The sequence below is a fragment of the Lathamus discolor genome, chromosome 10, assembly GCF_037157495.1.
Source record: "Lathamus discolor isolate bLatDis1 chromosome 10, bLatDis1.hap1, whole genome shotgun sequence".
In the NCBI taxonomy this organism is placed as follows: domain Eukaryota; kingdom Metazoa; phylum Chordata; class Aves; order Psittaciformes; family Psittacidae; genus Lathamus; species Lathamus discolor.
Window position 1 is genome coordinate 15,334,103 of NC_088893.1, and position 6,746 is coordinate 15,340,848.

Consider the following 6,746-nt stretch of genomic DNA (forward strand, 5'->3'; position numbering starts at 1 on the left):
GCAAAACAAACAAGCAAGCAAAAAATGTGACTGCAGGAGGGGTTTTTTCAGGGTGGGAAGGAACAGCTCGTGCTGATTTTCCTCCTTTTATTTTCCCTTTGGTAACGTTTCATTTTATATTCCAAGCGATCAGAAAAGCCCTTTCAAGAAATCAAACCCTTCTGTTTCAACACACTCCCCAACCCAGCATCCTCACTCACCAGCACACCCACATACCAGCTTGCCTCCCAAACACAGCCCTGGACCACTCGAACCCGTTTCCAAGCAGCGCTCTTCTTCGTCCAGCCCCATACCTGAGCATCCCACCTCCCCTGCCAGCCCTGCTCCCGACCCCATCCCACCACCCGCATCCCCTCTCTGCAGGCAAACGCTCTCTCCCGCACATCCATCACATGGAGTAGGATGTGTGTTTCGGTGCCAGAACACGCACGGCGGCCGTGCCAGCAGCGCCTGTGGGGCTTCACAGAGCTGCCTGTGTTGTGGTGGTCACACAGTTGACTCTTGTGGGAAGGTTTTGGCTGTACCTGGTGCGGTGGGGAGGAGCCAGGAGCTAGCACTTGCCATTGACTCCGACCTGCTGGAACTGGTGTTGTGCCAGGTCTCTCGCTCTTTGCTTTAACCTCCATGTGCCCACTCTCACCTTTCCGTGGGGCACTTTTGTGCCTCTCAGAGCCAAAAAATAGCCTATTTGTCAGAGTTGCTTGGCTCGTGCGATGGACTGACAGCACCGCGAGCATCCTGGTGGCACCATGGGGTGAGGACAGTGTCCCTGTGCATCCAGCATCCTCCTGCCTGCGAAGGCAGCCTGCGGCTGGGGGATGAGGGTCCTGGGGTCCGGCCTCAGCAAAGCTCCCGCCGGCAGCTCCATGCAGCCGCCGCCGCCGCTTTTCCTGCCCTCTGGAAGACCCCCCCGTCCCGCCGCCGTCTGCCTCTGACGCAGGCGGCTTCTCTTCCAGACGGGCCGCGCTCCCCCCAGCCCGAGCCAACAGAAAGCCCCTTTGTTCGGCTCAGCGGAGGGGGCCCGTGCTGCTGGCTGACCCCGCCACCCAAAAACACAGCCCCTGCTGTCCCTTGGATGGGGTGTGCATGGGGATGAGGATGGGGCAGCCCTCGGGGCTGCCTCTTGGGTCAGGGACAGCACCCGGAGATGCCGGTGTGGGTTGTAAAGGGTGCAGAGGGATGGAGGAGTCCTGTCCTGCTGGGAGCATGGACGGGAGGATGGAGGGATGCTCTACAACTGAATCTCTCATCTCATGGCTGTTCGAGGCGGGCAAACCGTCACTGGGAAATACCAGAGCTGCTGAGCTCGCCAGGCTGGGATGGGGGAGCTGAACAAGCTGCTCTAATGAGAAGCAGGCGGAGAGCCCAGCGCTGTCTCCCCCCAGCCCTGTCTCACCTCTCGGGGTCAGCTTGTGTTTTCTTAAGTCCTGATTGCCGAGAAATTGGAGGCTGGTGTGCCAGTGAGGTCTGGTTAGCTGATGGCTGGCCTGGGGCAGAGAGCCCCAGCGCCACGGAGCCGGGTTATGTGCTCCAAAGGGAGCTGGGGTTAAGATCTGGAAAGGATTGGGGTGGGATTCTGGCACTTTACATCCAGAGCGGGGCGCAGGACCCATGGGATGCCGCCTGCCCAGCGCGAGCATCCCAAGTGCATCAGGTTGTGCACGGCAGCAGCCCATCAGACAGGCTCAGATCTGACTTGCCCACGGGAGAAGAGGAGCCCTGAGCTGCGGACCCGGGCAGGAAGCGAGAGCAGAGCAATGCGATAAACAGCTGGAAAGGCCGGCCCCGGCGCTGCGCCGCTCCCGCCGTCGCGGGTCGGCCCCTCAGACTGTTTATGGAAAGCCCGGTTTGCCGAGAAATCCATCTCCCGTTTCCTGTTGATCGCTGGGAGCCAAGGGCCGCGCTCAGCCAAGGGCTGCCGCTGCAGGCACACGGAGGGGAGGGCTGAGCACAGGTCGGGGGATGCGGGGGAGACGCGAGGGGATGGATGGAGCTGTGTGCCCCTATGAGCAGAGCAAAGCCCTCGGGTGATTCAGGGCATCCCCATCCCCGGGGACAAGGAGGGGTTGAGTGGGACCACCGCGGGGATGCCGGTGGGATGCTCAGCGTTCACCAAACACTTCCAAGCCTCCGGTTGGGGACAAGCAATGGGTCCCCCCCTTCATTCCCTCCCTGGCTCAGCCAAGCCCGGTCGGGTGTGGGGGGAGCCTGTCGCTCTGTGTAAGCTCACTCAAGGCCAGCACCATTGTTGCTGAAGCCGTGCCGGGTGGGAGCGGAGCCAAGCGGGGCCGGAGCCGCGGATGCTGCCGCCGTGGACTGAGTCATGGTCCAGAGGAGCGGTGCGAGGGAGAGCCAGGTCTGACCTGAACCGCAGCCCGTATTCTGCTATGAATCGGGGCAGGGAGGAAGGACAAGAGGCTGGGGGAAGCGGGGAGCAATGAGTGGGGTCAGGCTGCTCGAGTCAAACTGATCTGGAAGGAGACGAGGCCAAGGCAGTGGGCACAGTGATGGGGACATGATGGGGATGGTGGCACCAGGGTCTGCAAGGAGAAGGGAGGGCTGAGGGATGCCCATGCCATGCTCTCACTGTGCTCCTCCCAGCTAATGCTTGGGGAAGAGGAAAGAAATGGCAAGAGCTTCCCACACCCCGTGCCACGTCCCTCCCTGTGCTGCGGTCCCCATCCAGGCAGGGATGGGGATGCTCGCCCCGCACGCGCCTCATCCAGCCCCAAGCACATGGCCAGATCTGAGACATCCCACCAGGGACCAGCCCAGCCCAGAAGCCCTGGGGATGGGCAGAGCTACGGGGGGTGAGGGTGGGGGAGTTTGAGGGCAGATCTGGTTCCTTCCAGCCAAGGAGGGATGGATGCACCCTAAAAATCACCTCTGAACCCACCCCGTAGCCAGCCAGGGCTGTGCCTCCTCTTCCTTTCTCCTTCACCCTCTCCCAAGTACATCAGCAATACAATAGCTGTAAGGGCTCCCAGAGCCTCCCCAAACCCCAGCAGCAATATCCATTGTGGGAAATCCTGTCTCTGCTCCTTCCATGGGGCTTCAGAGACCCCACAGCAACCCCAGCACCCAGGGAGGATGCCCAACCCCTGGTCCCTACCCCGCTGCTGCTCCCCATGAGCAGGGAGGAGCCCATCAGCCCGGCCAGGGGCTGTCACCCCATGTGGTCCCCAGCTGCTTGGAAACCTTCTCCTGGCTCCGGGTCACAAGTACAGATTTTTATAATTATTAGCCTTGGTAATTTACCGTAAAATATTTATTCTGGCTCATTCCGAGGCTTTGGATTTGTGTCGGGTCTGGATGGCTTTGGGGAGGCACACGGCCACGTGGGGCTGGATGCTCCACTCCCATCCTGTATAAATATCCATGTGGATGTGTGTGGCCCAGGGAAGAGACCCCAACAGCAGCTCACTGCGATGCTTCTCTCCCCCTTCCCACTGTAACCCCGTCATGAAGACCTCCAGGCGCCCATGAACAGCACCCACTTTTGCGCCATGGGGCACCTTCCCATCCCACCCTGGCCAATGGGACCGCATGCTGGTACTGGAGTGGTCCCTGAGGACAACCTGCTCACCCATCTGGGGGTGCAGAGCTGGGACCCCTCTGGAGCATCCTTTGCAGCTCTGGCAGCGATACCACTGCACTCTCCATCTCCTCACCAGAGCCAGTAGCTGTGGATCCATGTCAAGGAGGAGCCCAGAACTGCTCTCCCCATGCTGCCAGTACAAGGGGGCAGCCGCTGTCCCCCCAGTGCCAGGCTGAGAATGGACCATAAGCAGGAGCAGGAGGTGCTGGGGTTGTGCAGACTGCAGTAAGGGGTGGCCCCTTATTGCTGGGGGGGCCCTAACACCCCTCTTTGTGCTAGGGCTGAGTGGGAGCTGGAGGGTTTGGGGAGCTCTCTGCAAAGTCAGAGCATCTCCCCAGTGTCCCTGGGGCTGTGTGCTGCGGGGCAGCGTGCGCGCGCGTGGCAATGGCACTGCACGTGGACAGGACCAGCTCATCCGCTCTCTGCTGCAGGACACGGGGTAGGAGAGGATGGAGGCGATGGAAGGGGCTAGGAGAGGGAAAGCATCCCGGGTGCGGGCGGGTGGATGGAGGTGACGTGGAAGGACGAGGAGCCGGAGGGTCCCGGCGGTGTCTGCGTGCTGGGTGGTCGGCTGGGCTTGTGCTGGGCTGCAGGGGAAGGGCTGGGGAGATGGGGGCTGAGCCCCCCCATGCAATGGGGGAAGACGTCCCCGAGCACCCTCCTCCGCCTGCCCCAGTGCTGGGATCCACGTCACAGCCCCCCCAAGCCCCAGCGGCTCCAGCAGCAGCGGCCCCACGATGCGCGGGGAGGGACCAGCGGTGAAACTCAACCCAGATGTGCAGCAGCAGGAAACCTCTGCACCGAGAGCTGGAAAGCCCCTCCAGCAGCCCCGGATCCCGAGTTCCTCCCCTCTCTGCTCCTCCAGCGCCCTGCAAAGGAGCCACAAGCGTTGTCCCAGGGAAGGATGAGGACAATGGCTCCCTAGGGATGCTCCAGCAGCTCTTTGGTCTCTGCTTGGGGTCAGTGGGCAGGGGAGAGGTGAGCAGCAACCTGAAAGCAAGCTTTGCACCAGCAAACAATCAGCGCTGAGTCCCTGCAGGGCTTAAAAAGAGGAGGAAAAGTATTAAAATGGTTGGAAACTATACATTATGTGGGCTGAGTTACACCTCCACAGCAGTGCCAGCCCCTCGGTGGTGGGAATGTGCTGGTACCAGCATGATTCTTGTTGCTGCCTGAGCCCAGAGCAGTTATATCTGCGTTTACACAGTTTGAGGAATGAAAAGCCGCCGATGGAGATAGAACCCCTCGCATCTTGGACACCCTCAGCACCCACAGCCCTGTTTAACGCCTGCCCTTGCTTTTCTTCAGGGCTCAGCATCACCTCACAGCCCTTCCTCATCCCGAAGCAGCCCCGAGCCTCTGACCCGGCCCCGCTCCTCCTGCCTCCCATCTGGCCCCTGCATTATTAAACCAGACCCACCTTATCAGCCCCTATCTTTTTCCACTGCTGCTGCAGCTCTGCCAGCCGGCAGCACTTGCATTAGGAGGCAGAACACGTTGGGACACCCCTTCGGTGCTGACACTGACGGGTTTGGCTTCGAGAAGGCCACTAAGCAATAGGTCCCTAGGGAGTCCTATTCCTTGGGGAGCTGGAGCTGCTTCCCCATTTCATCCCCCTGCAGCCCCTCTGCAGGGAAACCTGCTGCTTCCCTGCCTGGAGACCCCCGGGAAGCGGCTCGGAGCCGCTCCAACACATGGTTTTAATAATAAACAGCGCGGGAAGGGACAAAGGCATCTTGTGGGAGGGCAGCGGGAAGCGGGGGGGCAGGAGGAGGTGATAGGCGGGGAGAGAGGGGGGACATGGGGCTGGGATGAGGGGGATGCTAAAGGGGAGCATCAGCCCAGGAGCTGGAGGAGTCGCTGAGGTTGTAGCCCCGCGCTGCCCATCACCACATCTCTTTAAAGGAATCCCACTCCAGAACTGGGTTAACTGCAGCCACCGGAAAGCCAGGATTAGTGGAAATTGGTTAAAAGACAGTTTTCCCGGATGGAAGAAACATATTGTTGTCATCTGTCCTTTGACATTTCGAGCCTATTTTACATCTCCTGCGATTTCTGGTTTAGGCTGTGACATTTCAATGGGTGATTGGTATTTACAGCGGTAGGCGTCGTAAATATCTTGTATATAAATGTCTCCTAACGTATAGAAAACATTCTATACATTTGTAGCTCCAGAAACAAGAGCTATAAATCTACTGGAAAACACACAACGTCTACAAAAAGATCTCTTTGCCATCTAGGGACAGATGAACACACAATAAAAACACATTGGCGTGTTTCAGACGCCAGAATTCAGCATCGCTTTATCGCCAAGTGTAAACATGTCACTTCCAAATCACAGGAGGCATCAGAAGAAACGCTCTGCATGGCTCTCGTCCAAGGGCTTGGTGACTTGCATCATCCACCGCCCCGCCTGGGCATTGTCCCTGCTCTGCTCACTGGTCCCACCACAAGTATGCAGCAAGTGCCAGGGCTGAGAGCCAAGGTCACGTCCCAGCAGCTCAGGGGCATGCAAAGGGACACGTCCCTTTGGCGGGGCTGGCACGGCCACTGTCCCCTCCCAGTGCACAGCACAGGGTCTCAAGAGGCTTTTGGTGGCCCCACACCTGGCTTTCCATGAGGGTCCCATCAATCCAACAGCCGCCACAGCCCCACCAGCACCCCGTCCATACAGGCCCCTTCGTGCCACACCAGCACGCACCTCCAGGGCAGTATCCTCCGGAGGAGGTCCCCATCCTGGAGGAAAGGGCTGTGGAAGAAGACAAAGCCATTTTGCTTTCACAATCCTGCCGCAGGGTGGAATATTTGCGTCATCTGGTTTTAACCTCCAGCATCTGGCCTGGGGATGCCTTTCTCGGGGAGCTCCGGCATTTATAGGGTGCAAACCCACCCTGGTTTCTCCCTGTGAGGAGTTTCCATGGCCCTTCCTGGCTCCCTCGTTAGCTCTGCAGGGCTGAGGTCCTGGACAGGTTAGCGCTTGCCAGGCTCGGCCCCTTTCATGTCCCTCTTCGGAGGAGCAGATCTGGGAGGTGGTTCCTTGGTGGGCAGGGTCACAGTGAGATTTCCCCAACATAAACCCAGGGTACGGACATCTTCTGTTTCGAACAACTCCCACTTCATGGGATCCCAGCCTGGTTTGGGTTGAAGG